Here is a 15,909-nt window from a genome sequence, read left to right as displayed (position 1 = left end):
AGGACCTTTGTTTTGACAGAAAAGGACATTGCAAGGTACCTTGGTTAGATACTTTTTCTCAAATTATTTTCCATTAAAAAAGAAATTTTCATAATAAGTGTTTTCAAAAAATCTCTATTATTATCATATTTTTCAGAAAAATAAATAATTTCTTTCATTTCCACAGAAATGACTTATTTTGATCTATAAATTAGAAAAAGATATTTCATTCTGTTCTATACAGCAGCTTCCTTTAATAGTTTTATATAGCGTAATAGAAGGCTTCGACTATTGTAGTCATTAAACATCTATTGCTGTATCATGTCTTGAAATTGTCTGTCAGTCATATATAAGTTATGAAATAAAAGGAAAAGTAATTCTACGTAGGAGGTATTTTAAAATGAATTCCTTTTCAAAATGTCACATTTTCGCAGACAGCTTTTATCAAACCACATTTTTCCCCAGATTCCTGAGATGTTATTTGCTTTTTTGCCAATTTGGCATGAAAATAAAGCTTTGAAACATTGAGATATTCAGGAGAAGGCAGGGTTGGGGTTTTTTGTTGTTGTTTTGTTTTTTAATCATCTGATCTTTCTGCAAAGCTGTATAACCTCACAAACCCAGTTTGACGGTCAGTGTGATAAAAGCACGTAAAGGTCAAATGTAGTGTTTTATGCTGCTTAAATCTTACTTATAGGTAGTAGGATGACTGCTGTGTCTTGTGAGAATGCTCCCTACTGATTTTATGCCCAAAGACCAAGTCTTGATTAGTATAGAGGTTGGCTTTATCCAGCCTATACAGGCAATGAATAAGTGGGTCTTTTCAGGTCCTCCTGAGCTCAGATTATCTCAGCATCCTCCTTCTCCTGGATGGCCTCAAGCACCAGCCTGATCTCTGCTGACTGGATCTGAGATTTGAGCGTCTGGCTCAGAAGGAAATGAAAAAAGTCTTTAATATTTTACTGAAACATAAACAAATGAACATATAACTCAATAGCACTGTCTGGTGTTAAATGTTGGCCCAGCTGTTTAGTAATTCAAAGTGCTTTAACCCTTGTCACCTTATTAGTGTGATGGCTTTCTTGATTTGAAACCCATAACCATTCAATCGGGCAAGCTAGGACTGCAGCAACGATTGGATTTAAACCCGGATGCTGCAGACTAGACAGTATTTTTATGCTGTGTGCCTTCATAGCAGTATGAAGACAGTAATAACGGTAGTTAATATACATGTTTCTCAAAGTCCTGAAATACATTTTAATAATCAATAGTACCTCAATATTTTCACACAATTTTTTTGTGATAACAACATCATCTTTTTTCCTCGTTTGTCAGACTGAGTTGTCCTTATTTGATTTATGAATGCGGCACCAATAATATGGTGCCGCATAAGTGTTTAGATGCGTAAGGATCTAGAAATACTTTTATATAGTATTTTCTTTTGTGCTAGTTTAATCAGGAAAACTGATTCTGACTAAATCTGAGCTTTTCAGAGAAAATAACATTTCCTGAAAAAATTGGATCAGCCACTGATATCACCTGTATCATTATTTATGTTTCACTGGACTAATATTATATGTAAAATAGTAAAGACTTGTCTGTGAAGAAATACTGAGGACAGGTCTTTGAAATCAAGTAAACCTGTTAATTTTAAAGTGGGTTACTAACTTGAATTAAGACTGTGAATAATACTATCAAAGAGGATTAAAGCCATTTTAAGTTGGTTTAACATAATTCACTTTGGAAGTCAATGGAATTAAATTTAGTTGACAATGCCTGCTTAGATGCTCTATAATTTAAATGGACAAAGCAAATAGAAAGCAAAATGCAGAGGTGAGGCAACCTGTCCTGCCAGTGCTAGAACGTGGAGTCCTCTTGTGTCCTCCCTGTCCGCTGTTCCCAGGATGGAGCTGTCTGTCCACATTGGTGTGATATTACCTTCCACTGTGGCATCAGCTATGGAAAACATACAGAGGGAGGTGACCTTTCTGCTAAGACTTTACCTTTGCTGTGTGCTTGGATGACAACTGTATACCTAACTCTTCCCTCATAAATTGTGAGAGAAGTGGATTTAGGTACTCCCTCTAATTCATGTAATACATCAATGAAACAAACTTTCCAAGACATGAGCTTCCTGCTCTAAAAACAGGTTGAACACCGGCACAGTGGTTAAGCGAAGACGCTCCGTATGAAAGGGGAGATGGGAACAAAATGTATGTGATGGGGGAAGGTGGCAAGTGGGATCTGAGTCTGCTATAAGGGTGATGGGTAAGAGGCAGAGACAGATAAGAAACAGCAGAGCTGTGCTGTTCTTGCTGGCCAGGATAAGTAGCTGGGGAGTTGTGTATTGAGGTGAGGGCAGCCAGAGGAGATTCAGTGATCCGAGTACTGAGTGATATATAGCTGCACCACCACCACCACTGAAATGGCAGAAGAAATTTCACAGGATTTCAGAGTTAAAACCAAAAGATTTTTGAAGGTTTTTTTTTCTTTCCTTAGGAAAAAGAATTTTTCAAGTGTGTGTATATATATGTGTGTGTGTGTATATATATATATATAAAATCCCATATATTTTCTTCTGGAAATTCGAAGTTGATCTCAAACAGGAATATTATAGCTCAAGTTTTCTTTTTACTGTTTTTTTTGTATTTCCTCTCAGCTTTCCTTCCCTACTTTTTTCTCACAGGAAAAATGAGGGAGGAGGAAGATACTGAGACTGTGAGGGATGTAGGGAATCCTTTTTCTTTTCTCAACACAATTTTTTGAAAGCTAAAAAAATGCTAATAGTGTTGGAGTTTGATATTTATTCTAGGAGAGAAAAGCCTACAAACTAAATAGGAACATCAGAGAATTAATTCCAGTTCAATTCAAATAAAAATGGAGAAAGAAATAAGTCACAATGACAGAGATTTAGCTATTGGAAGAAACTACCAGAGGAAATTACGGATTTTGTGTCTGTAGACAAGGTTTGCTAACAGGGTTTTTGATTATCTGTTCTATAAACCTTTATTGTTTTTAAGTAATTGAACGTCACATTGTTCTGCAAGTAGAAACTTTTGGAAAGGAACCTGTTAAGTGCAATCAAAAACATCCTGGCAGTAGGAGGTGAGCGGTCAGGCAGCAAACAGGAATGCTGTTCTTCTTGCAGCCCCTTCGTTGCCAACCCATGTACTGTTATACCCCAGCCTCTGCCCATAAATTTCTTGGACAGAAAAATAATTGGGTAGATGCAGGACAGGGATAGAGGGGTAGGGGAGAGGAGTGGCAGGCTGTGCTGTCTGCAGGGCAGGAGGGGCTCCGGGGGAAGAGTCGGTGCATGCGTACCTGCAGAAACTGAGCAGGGAAACAGAGCTTGGTAACAATGCAGGAGGCCTGGTGTATTGTGTGGCATGTGCCGAAATGTCATTTTTAGTTGTCTTGGGGTTTTTTTGTTTCTTAGCAAAGCTAGCAACCCTCCTTCAAGACTGGATGTCTCTTGGTAAAAAATGAGTTTTAGTTAAACATCAGGGTCCTTTTTTTTCTTTTTGGCTCAACGTAGCAGTAAAAGGTAACATTCTCTGGCATGTTAGATGGGAAGGAAAACTTGATGAACAAATGATCCCTCCTAGCCTCAAATCTATGAATCTATTACCAGCTTGACTTATCAAGATTAAATGTTTGTTTGTCTTCCTCTTCTCTTGCACAGAAAGAATAGCAAGGGGAATATTCATTGTGTTCAGGCTGCTGAGGAAAAAGTGATATAGAACTGCAATCTTAATTATCTTTTAATTTCCTTTATCCCAGCTTTTCTGGAGCAGTGTCTTACTATTATTACAATTAATACTGTTCTGTGTAAAAGATGCATAGCTGCAACCAGAATTCAGGAAACCGTAACAGCAAAAGCTTGTCAAGTGATTAATGCATGTGTGGTATTTAGGTTGGCACATTTTTATAACCTCCTTAAGTGGCACTGACACTGGTGGATAGCAAGCTCTCAAAGAGTCATAGAAGATGATTATAGATAGGGTCGCCATTGGTTACAATGATGGAAGTAACTGATTAATGACTTGCAACAGTAGAGAAAGACCAGAGATTAAAGTTGGCAAGGCAGTCAGCCTGTGCTGATGGAAGACAGATGGTTTCAGAAGAGGAGATGATTTTTGTAACATGAAGAAATACGTGAGTGAATATGTGCAATAGCAAAACCAGATAGAATTAGGTTTTCCGTGTTATTGAATGGCCTGTATCACCACTATGGATCTAATGAAAGATCAATGAAGATAATACAAAAAAATGTTTCTTATTTAAGAAATTGCACTTTCTGAAAGTTCAGGTGGTAACCTGTATGAATCAAATGCTCACTTGATGGAAATCAGTGTAGTTCAGTGGGATAATGTTAGCTCATAGCGTTGCAGAATCTATGTCTGAAACTTCAGGACTTCTTTTGCATTGACATGTTTTGTTACCCTCCAGTTGAAATCAGCATCCACTCAGTTACAGAAGCTGCTCTCTGAGGGAACTGTAAAGCATGAATAACATAATACCACAGCATCAGTTACCTAGTTCGTGATTTTATCATCAAAGACTGCAATATTCACTATATTTACTTAGCACCTACTGTAAGCAAGCAAACTTCCCTCTGCTTGTTGTTCATTCAAGAAGGCTCAAGTTTTGTCTTCATGCCAGTAAATGTTTATGTGCTTCCCTGGCTAAGACCAAAAAGAGAGTTTCAAGAACTTCCCTGCCCTGAGGAGTTTCTGATGTATTGTGAATAACAACTTTCTTAAACTAATCATGTTTATTATTTCCATTATATCTAGCTGGAAATACATGCCTATAGAAAGAAAATGCAAATCCTGCTCTGCTTCCAGGTTGCTTATGGTATTCTTTGTAATTGATACAAATTTAGGGGAGGTGATTGTTAAGTTACGTTTATCTTTAAAAAGGAAGCTTATGTGCATTTCAGTGAAAGTGCTACAATGAAATGATTGCTTTGTTAGGAAAGTAATGTGTTAGGGACAATCTTGTCAATTATCATACAATCTTTAGTCTCTCAATATCAAAAGAAATTGTAGAGAAAGTGATGAAACTCAAGCACCCCAGGAGGCCTTTGGCTTCCCTAGATTTGATATTAGCCAAGGTAAATAATTGACCATGTGCTAGACTTGCCTTCTGGTAACAGCAGAAGATGAAAGTGAAGAAAGGGATTGCTCCTTGTGCCTTCAACCCTTTCCAGTGGTACCAAAGCTCTCTATGTCATTGGGAGATGTAAAACAATTCCATTTTGTCTATGAAACTTGAAATCCCTAGGAGCCCATGTAGTTAGGAAACAAAGATCAGCATGATTAAAAAGTTTTCTGGAATTCAAAATGAGCATGACTTTTGATATAATTTTTTTTCTTTCTCTTTTCTAAAATATTACTACTTGCTCTGTGGGATAATTATTACTTTGCTGTGCCTAAGGAGTTTGATATATCAGACAGTGATATTAACTCTGGTCATCTGCTGAATGTGTATATGCTTAATATCTGTTTGCAACCTCCGGTATTTGAATAAGGGTTATTTGGTTTTCCATATGACCTAAGAATTTATTGCTTTTCTAAATGCCTTTCACTCATACAGACAGAAATAGTCAACTAATAAAACTTATGTTGGCATTTTAATAACGGAGGTCTTTAGAGGAGGAAGAAACAAAACATAAGCCTAATTATAAAAGCAGTGATAACTGTAAGACTAAACCCAGGAGTTTACATCCGAAGGATGGTGTCAAATCATCTGTTTTGTGTATGGTCCAGAGACTGGATTGCACACCAGTACGTAATTTTTTTTCCATTTACAAGATGTACCATCTTGACAGCAAAACTCTGGCTAAGTAGGTTAAAAGACGGGAGAACAGCTACAAGTATGAAGAGTTTTACTTGCCTCCAAGTGATAGATCCAAAATTACAGTAGGTGTACACCTATGACTGATTTTCTTTTGAGGATCAAGAAAAGGAGGCATATGCAGGAGAGAATGGTGAAAGTAGTATAATTTTTCAGTGTTAAATTGTGTGGATTCAATTGATCCAGAGAAGAAGTTGAGGAAGAAATACACTGACCCATGTTAAAAGAAGCAGTTTCATTCTGCTGCTGAAAATGCACTGATATGCCTGTGCTTTGGAGCAAAACTAAGGGTGTGCTTTTAGCACTTTCAGTGAAATTGGTTCATGTAGTTTCCATAATTCCATAGGTTTTTAGCAAATAAATCCCACAAAGACACCATGTTTCAGTCCAAGCAGTGCAAGGGCTACAGCCCTCAGGGATGCTGCAGACCATGGTGGACATGGGCTTGGCCACACTGAATGAAGGGCACAGTCTCTCCAGTACTCTGTAGCGCACATTTCAGTGGGTGAGGAAACAGGCAGGAGAATTTTGGTGCAGAGGAAAAAAGTGGTGAAATCAGGATTTGGGGTTTATAGCATGGGTTTGAAGAAGGGATGTCTGAGATTCGTTATCATCATTCTCTATTTTCCACTTTGGAGCTTCATCCAAGATTTAGATTTCCATTTGTCCAAAGTGCCTGGATACCTAGCAATACATCATCTGCTTCCAGTACTTCTGTTGTATGTTGACACTTCTCCAATCACATGCAAATTAGTTGTGTGTAAGTCTGACAATTCATGAAAGTGTGGGAGATTGCCTGCATGTGAACGCTTCTGTTGATTTACACAGATGTAATCAATCTGATATGTCCCGAGGACACTGGCATTATTGTGTTTGTGCATGTGTGTAGATTGTATTTCTATCCAGCAAATTCAGAGAAGGCACCACTTCTGAAGAAGAGAGCATTTCACAGTTCAGCTGGTCCTAACCTTTGTAAGAGTGTTCAGGTTCTAACAAAAACCTTGCTCAAAAAAAACCCAATCCATAGATGATAATTCTAGGATGCCACAAATCACAAAAGCAATGAAGCCACTAGTTTCTGATGCAAAGAACCTTACATGATCTGTCAGCAGAAAGGATTTTCTGAAAGGATCTACATGGAATTGTGCTTCAGATAGGAATGATTTCTTTGATCCAATTCTGAGCTCCTCCTAGTGGGTGATTTTACAGGGCTCCTCCAACCTAAATATGAAATAAATGTTTAAATGAGATATCAAAGAAGGTGATTTCATAAAAAAAATCCTAAGGCACCACCTGCTTGATGTACAGATTATAATGTATGTCAGAACCTGCAGATTTTTACTTTTAGAGGTTCTTTGCTTGCTCTGAGGTCTGGGGTGGGCTGCATATATTGTCCCTGTTCAAGTCATTTCATGGTAGCAGCTACTTCATCAGCAGGTTTTGTGCTAAATCTTTTGGGAATCTTTCTTGGCTCTCAGACTAGGGAATGATACATAGGTTGGTTTGATATTTTTGGGTTTTTTTTTTTGTAAATCAGCCACCTCACACATCAAGCAGTTACTTTTTATTTAAATAAGAATAATGCCAAAAAAATTAGTGGATAAAACCAGAATACTTACAGAGATATTCTTTGAAACCTGTCTGCATATCTGTCTCCTTTTAACTCTTCTTTCTCATTTGAACAATTTACAAGATAATATATAACAAAGAAAACAATTTTATTCTGATTAGAATACCAGGCAGAGGTGAAAGGTACTATCTGCCCTACCAAGTTACCAAACTGAAAGAATGTGGCCAGTCTAACCTGTCTTTTTTTCTTTTGTAATTATGTCAGTTGATGTCTGCAAGATCATCATACTCATTGATGCTAGTGCCTATCTCTGAAAATTTCAACAAGCAGAATTTACAATCATCCAGACAGAGATAAGACCAGCCGTCACTGCAATCTTTAGATATATGGTTTTAGCTGTTACAAACTCAAGGTTGTTGGTCCTTTGCCAGCCAACATGTTAGCACCAACTTTATGCATTAGGTGTTGGTAGCAAAACAATTCAATCTTGAAATGTATAGATCTTCTAAGAGGAAGTTTGTTTGTTATTTATGTAACTAACCTTCGCAATTTTGCTTTGTTGTTTGAGAGACCGTAGTCTCCATAAATAAGGGAGGTGAAGTTCTAGGCTTGTAATCAGTCATCTGTTATTTAAAGGAATTGAAAAGTGCTTGTTTCAAATCCAGACCCAAAATAAGTATCAGTAGTATCAGCTTCAAGATTTCCTTCAAAGCAAGATTTATTGTCTTCATTTAAGACAGTAAGTTCTGGAAAACTCTAAACAAAACCGAACTTAAAAGACTTGAATTTGTCAATGAATTGCAATATTCTCAAGGGCTTGTTTCTCTTCTGACTGTGAGTCTATTGGGGCATATCTACAGCAACTTTAAAATAACACCATTGACATAGATTAAATGCTAATTTGACCTTTTATTTTATTAAGAAGTATTTCTGACATATGAGAGAAAATTGAATAAGCTTTTTCAGTTTGATACAGGCAAACTCGTACAGCTCGGATGCGAGCTGAGGCCAGTGCAAAGCATTTGCAGATAGCTTATCACAGAAGACCCTAGCATCAGAATCACTTCTGGTGATTAAATTAGACTTGATCAACTTAAATTTTTCTTCTTTTTTTTTTTTTTTTTCATGAACGAAACAGAAGAAACTATAAATGGAGTTTCTATGGAAGTTTTCCTCCTTCCTAAACTAAGTGCTTAAATATGGCCTCAGAAGAGGATTTTCTATACGTAGCAACTGCTGCATCATTCTTATTAGTGGTATTCCTTTCAAACAAAAGAAACTCCTTTTCTGAAGCAGCCAGAGACAGAAGCAGTCATAATCAGCTAATTACGGGTCTCTGAAAGCCTGACATTCTCTGCTTTCCTTCCTGTGGGTTCTTTCCAGCTATTGTCCCTGCCTCCGCTCACACTGCTATACCAGAGCTTTAGTTAATATTCCTGAGAGCTAGCTGCAGTGCTAGCTGTCCCAAAGCTGGCTGGGTTTAAGTGTATTTATCAATCAGGCATCAGTTTGACCCTCAGCAGAATGACTGAAGTAAACTCTGCTTTTGCCACAACTTTGCCATGGCTCTGGTCAGAAATGCTTTGTCTCTAATTGTTGCTTTTGATCTCGGGCAAACCTAGGAAACATATTTTTGTGGGGAGATGGGGACATGTGGTATGCATCTAATGGGGAAAAAAAAAGGACTATTCTATTTTATCCATGATGTTCCTGATACAACTTTTTTAAAAAAGCAGATTGCTGGAAATTCAGACTTTTTGTCTCCATATTAATAACATTCAGGACAAAATGTAGATGCTGAATTATTTATCATGGAATAATTTAGCTAGGGGGGTATCTCCGGAGGTTGTATTGTTCACCCTGCTTCAGCTTAAAGCAGGTCCAACTAGGTCGGGTTGTTCAGGGCTTTGTCCATTTGAGTTTTGAATATCTCAAAGAAGAGAGTCTTCAAACTGTGTTTAACTACGGACATTGGGTTTGATTGTCCCTGGCATTTTGCCTCCTGTAATTCTCATTACCTGTGCAAAAGTGGCTATGAAATGTTTCAGGGTTGAAAGGTGTTTTGTACCTGCGCTTTGCAGAGGCATAAAAAACTGCTCTTAATCAAATCCTCAAATCTTCCCTCAGCCTTACAGTTTAGACACATCTACAGCATTTGACCACTGTAAGCTCCTCCGGGGAAGCATGGACTGCGGAGTTCCTGTATCCATCTTGAAAAATTCCTCTCCTCTTTTTTTCCACAATTCTTCTCTGAGGAGTTGGTGGTGGCCTCTTGACCTGAAAATGTCTTCCACTTCCATTTTAAGACCTATAATCTTCCTTCTAAGAAGCCCAGCTTCTTAGGCGTCTGCTTTCTCTGATAATGGATCCGCCATTTATTTCATTACACTGCTTCTCTGTCCTGAAGGTTTCTAATCATCCTGAATGTGATGTCAATGCAAGTTCCCTCTGAAAGTCTCAAATTTTAGAGATTTGTGGTAAGCAGAGACAAGATGAAATAGAGATCACACTAAAACAGGGTATATTGTGCCATGGTTCAAGCTTATCAGAAAGCATTTTTGCAATTTTTGGAGCAATACGGTAAGACAGTTAATCCATTGGAAGATGTTAGTTTTCTCTTTGATACTAGTAAGAATTAAAGGTGCTAAGCACCTTCCAGGATGAAGTCTTTACAAAAATGCCTCTCAGTTTGCTCTTATAAAGAGTCACCCTTGTTAACTTTAAAATAAAGCTCTTGGGTTTTTTACTTTATGCATGTAAAGAGTCATGATGGTTGGTTTCACGGCTGTCTGTATAATACAACAGTATTTCCACTTAAATTTAAATTAAGATATCTAAAAATAAAATTCATCATCTAAAAAAGACACATTGAGAAAATCTAGTCTCACCTTTTGAATGACAAATACTTTGCTCATGTTTCCTTTTTTGAACTAAATTAATGTTTCACATGTTATTTCTGAAGTTATGATTCAGCAGCAGCACAGATTCTCCGCTGTCAGATATTTGCATGATTTTTTCCTTGGCTCTTGCTGCTGGTCGATATATAGTGTGTGGTCTAAAGCAGTTGATTTTGAGGGACAGGGGATCCTACAGCCTGCTCCCTGCAGAGCCACTTTCCTCCTCCTGCTCCTGTCTGCTCCTTCATGCACCCTCCCAAAACTGGTTTGTTTATGTTTAGGGATGGAGTAGGTTCTTGTAGCTTTGCTATAAATTAGTATTTCCCAGTTTCACCTACAATCACAACTGATTGTCCAAGGAATGTCAAGGTGTTGGAACGTGCATTTTGGAGCACTTGGAGCTGGAGAGGTACTCCAAGCTTTCAGAGGAAGAGGGGGACAACATTTATTGGGTAGCCTTCATTTGTTTCAGTTGATTACATGCACCCAAGCAAGGGGGAAATTTGGCCACAGTACGAATATGTCCTGCCGAGAGAATCCTGGAGGTTTTAAGACCCACGTTTCATCTTTTATCTGCAACTGGAAGTCTCTCCCTCCAACAGCATCACTGCTGTAAGAAATTGTCTCAGTTTAGCCCTGGAGGAGAGAGCCCTACAGACAGCTCCCACTGTCAGCACAACCTTATGTTCCCAGGTTGTCTCTCCTCCATGTACTCAGACATGCTTGACCTTACTTAGTAAACATAATATGGCAAAAGTCTTGAGGATAATGTTGCAGACTGAAAAATGAATATGTGCAGTACCTCATGCTGTCATTTTTTATTATCATCTCAAATGTCAGGTCAGTCTTCATTACATATAAGACCAAATGCATCCTTTCTTCCCTCCCTTAGTGACAATTTCTCCTAGTCCTTCTTTGTTCTATATTTCTCTCTCTTTCCTCATCTCATGGTTTTCAGCAGCTTTCAGCCTGGTTAGTGCAGTGATATCCCCCCATTTTATGTAGGTTAGCAGGGCAAATGCATGATCCACAGTTTCCAGCTTTGTTGTGCTTAAACATGTGTCTGTATTGCAGCAAAGACTCTAGAAGTTCTGTGATATTATTTCTAGTAAGATGAATCAAACCCAAATTTTCTTTTCAGTTCTTCCAACTCGTCCTTCCTCTGATGACTCACCCTAAATAGGTACAAGGGATGCATCTTCCACTTCAACAGTTTCTTTACATTGATTTTCCAAGTTATTGGATCCTATATTTCAGTAATTATTTCTCCTGGTTTATTCTCTTATACTTTATTAGTATCTCCAGTCTTCTAAGCACTTTGGGATGCCTAAAGCAATTTACAAATGCAATTAGATAGAGATAAAACATGCACAATGAAATAAAGACATCATAAAACATTAAAGAAATTCTTAGTGGTCTAGTGACTGGAGCCATGGGACAACACTAGGAACTTGTTTCTTCTTCAAAAATAAGCCTGGGCAGATTACTACAAAACCATTTCATTGAAAATGAATTCTTCTGTGCTAAAGTGCTGAACTGAGACTCAGGACAGTGGGGTTCACTTTCCAGCTTTACCAAGAATTAGCGATATGGCATTGCACAAGTCCCTTGATTTCCTCTCTTCCTTAGGTTCCCACCTGAATAATGGGAAGAACACACTTTTTTTCTGAAAGCCTCTGTATATAGACCAAGATTTATTTGACATAGGGATTTTTTCTTAATTACCAACAAAAGGGGGAAGATGTGAGTAGCTGGCGTCATCAAGTGAAGTTCTATATCTGATGGACTATAGACAGCTGAGGAAAACACTTTGGGAGATGTTCGTTGTTAATAAGGTCCCCTACAAGGACCTGGGATGATGACAATGACCTCTCCTGCTGTCTCCTTGGTCACACCATAGATTTCATGGCTAGAAGCTATGCTGTTTTGTAATAAATTGGGGAGTGAGAAGTGAGTATTGGCTACATTTACATAAGGGTGTCTTATTTTGCCAATTCTTCATGAGGGATTTCTGTTTCTGGTACATATGCAGAAAAGCCCCAGGCTGAGAGAACAATTTATCTAGCTGTCCATCCCAGCACTCGCTTCCTGAAGCCTCTCCATCCCTCTTCTGACACTTAACTGGAAGCCTGTCCAATTAAATACGGGAGATGACTATATTCTCGTCACATGTTGATTAAAATTCAGTTTCCAAGATAAAGGAGTACTGTTCTCCCAGGCCTCACTGTAGAAGAATCTTGCCTTAATAAATGGATTTAGTGAAATTCCTTACCTGAACAATATGACCAATCTAATCTGAAAATCTAATTCTCTTTAATTAGTTGTTATTTCATATTTATCCTGAATGGCTTGAGAATCCAAAGCAATCATTCTCAATATCACAGCATATTGCCAGTTACTGTTTGGGTAGAGGAAATTCTTAAGATTTCCTAGTGGGGAATATGGACTTGATTCCTTTCATAGAGCTGAACAGTTAGAATCATGCCCTTTAGTTAATGTGCGCAATTCATATTTCTCATGACACGCTATGCAAGAAAGCAGAGCAGTCGGGGAAGAAAAAAGTAGCAGTTCTTTTTTCATGTTTAAACCTTTTTGAGGAGCAGGGAGGCTAGTTATTTTCTTATCCCTACTCATTCTTTCTGCAGTCCAGTCTAACTAGATACCATCTTAAAATGGATTATCTCCACAATGATAAATGGAGGAGTTTGTATTGATTTACTGAAATCACACTATAATGACATAATTAGTATACTTATGGATTGTCTCTACTGTGAAGTTAAAAAAAAAAAAAAGCAGTAGAAAAAAAAATTCCTGCTTAGTCACTGCCTACTTAAGGAAAAAACAAAACCTAGGAGACACTTCCACATAACACAATGACAGAGGCTTCAAAAATGTTCACTTTCACATTCTCCATAGTTACTGATTCAAGTTTCCATTGTGCATCCTCATTCCACCTGTAGAGTTCTTTGACCCTCATCCAAGAAAGCACTTAAATATCTACTGAGCATTTGTGGTTGTTGCTTTTTTGACATCAAGTTCTCACATTCTGCTTGGGTTATTAGACCACCTCCTTATTGCAGCACAGTGCTAATGCATCTATTGGCATGTTCTGTTTTGCTGGGACAAAACATTCATCTAGTTTTACAGTAAGATTTAGCAATTGCTATGGGGTCTATCATCCCAAAGAACTGAGATTCAGGCACAGACATTGACACTGAAATTCTGGAAGCAGTGCAACTGCTCACTTTCTTCTTTTGTGCTACACCAGCTCTAATTCATTTGCAAGCTGCATGTTAGTAATGTGAATCCTGACTCATAAGCTAGAAAAGAAAAGATGAATGCTCAAAAAAAAAATTAAAGAAAAATAGTGAGAGAGAAGGGAACAAAAGACTGTTTGATCAATTGGGGAAAAGCAGCAAATTGAAATAATGAGGCAAGCTTTTATTTTAAAGTCTTGAAAATGAGTCTTCAGAATATCCCTTTTACCTTTTTCATTTATTAAAATAATGCTTACCTGGGAGGTAATAAAGATAACCCTGAAGTTTTTGGAATGAAAAACTGAAGTCTAAGTAAGCCTTTAGGATATAACTTATTAAAATGTGTTCTTGAACCTTATGTTCTTATTCTGAGCAAAAGGTGGTGATATTTTAACCCTTGTCATCATAGCCTTATAATACAATTTTCTAGCTAAAAAAATAAGTGAAAAGCATAGAAGAAAGATACAATCAATCTCCATAGGTAAATTCTGTCAATTTTTATTTTTTATTAATAAATATATTTAACAGCTTTGAGAATATATCTCTTCTGTTTATGGCACTAGTTGTCATTAGCTGATTTAGGTGATAAATCTGAGCTCTGAAAATATACAAGAAAATTTGCCCAGTGCAGAATTCAGGTATGCTGAGAAATTAAAATACTTAGTGGTCAGTAGCTGGAAATAAGACACTAGTGTCTACTGATCACCCAATTATTATTGAATTGTGCCACAAAATATAATTTCACTGTACTCCTGAATTAGTCCTTGACATCTTGTCTTCTTCACAGGTCTGAGTTAAGGAGGAGAGACTGTAGCAAGTACGGAAAGCTAAAAGCAATCCAGATATGGATAAGCCTGTGAGGAAAAGCATGTTTCAGGGACGAGAATGTCTGGAGAATTTATTCTTTTCCTTTTGCATGAAAAGACCTCAGACTTGTATGCTTTTTCTGATGTCCACAGTATTGCTTACTGTTTCATAGAGATAATGAATGTTGTGTGCTACATACCACAAGACACCCTTATGGTGTGGCTAGAGCCTGTACTTAGTGTTTGTAAATGATGGGGCTTTTTATCTAAGGATGCCAGTAATTAGTTGCTCTGCTTAAAGGGTGGTATCAGAAGGTCAGCACTTTTCAGGTAGAATAAAACCAAAGTGAAGGTGCTGGGAAAAGCCAGGGGAAAGCTGTGCTCTGCTGCAGGAACGTTTTGGAGGCGCCACCCAATTAAACTGGACAGTGTAACCTGGGCTAGGGAGGAACCCTCTCTGAGTTGAACTATTTTTTACTCCTCTCTGTACTGTGTCCTTGCACCTTAATATTGCAAAACAGAAGACAGCTATAAGCTTTGAGTCTCTTCTCCTGATCACATTGTACATCATGATTAAATTTCTGATTCTAGTATGACTGTAGTCTTCATAGGGGTGAACAACTTGGTCTACCCTATTTCGGAGGTTCCTGACCTACTTAATCTCTGGCCTGCCTCTGGGCAAGAGTATGCATGCAGGGTGAGGTGTATCTGGGGATATGTTCAGAGTGAGGACTCTAGGGGCTCTTACAGTGTGCAATATGGCTTTTGTTAGAAACATTATCACAAGTATAATGATTTGGAAGGGGGAATTGTTTGAGTGTTTTTGGACTGTCATTCCCCTGTGTAAAAAGGTTACCATCAGCCACTAGTGTGAAAGAGCTGAAGGCATCAAGATAATTCCCATTCCCCTGCTCTTTATCTGCATAAAGAAATGAGGCTGGCGCTAAATAAAATTACTGTCGCTTACCTGGGTTTTGGAAAGAAACCTATGTGTTTAAAGCAAATAATTGCCACCCTGTGGTTCAGGGTTGCAGAGTCTGGAGGCCAAAGAGAGAGACTGGAAGCTGAAGCTGGTGCCTCTGCATGTTCGGGGAGTGGGGAGAGAGGAGAGAGGGCTGCAGGGGGTGCGTGGGGTGAAGGGGGCACATGGAGGGGAGTGTTGAGTATCAGGGGAAGGTAATGGTGCTGCAAGGAACTGTAATGGAAGAGCAAGAAACCAAGATATCAGTGACTGGCACATGTCACTAGAGATTTAAGGTTGGATTCTGTTCCTATACAAGGGTGGGGAGACATGGCACAGGTTTTAGGTAGTTGCTCTCTAAAGCTTCAAATACCAAACAGTAAATATGTCTCCTTTTTTGCCCCTGCTCAGAGGTGTAAGGCTTAAAGCACTACTAAATTTGGAAGCATGAAGCTTGAAGGAAGAGATTCTGACTCCTGATTTTTATAGGCACATGTTTTGCAGCAAAGTGTTTCCAAAGACGTCATGGGGAGGTGTTGTTCCTGAGACACCATTCAGCCCAGTTGGTGGCTTCTGG

Source organism: Calonectris borealis, chromosome 6 (genome assembly GCF_964195595.1).
Source record: "Calonectris borealis chromosome 6, bCalBor7.hap1.2, whole genome shotgun sequence".
NCBI classification, from domain to species: domain Eukaryota; kingdom Metazoa; phylum Chordata; class Aves; order Procellariiformes; family Procellariidae; genus Calonectris; species Calonectris borealis.
The sequence above is the reverse complement of the archived record's forward strand: the minus strand, read 5'-3'. Positions refer to the sequence as shown.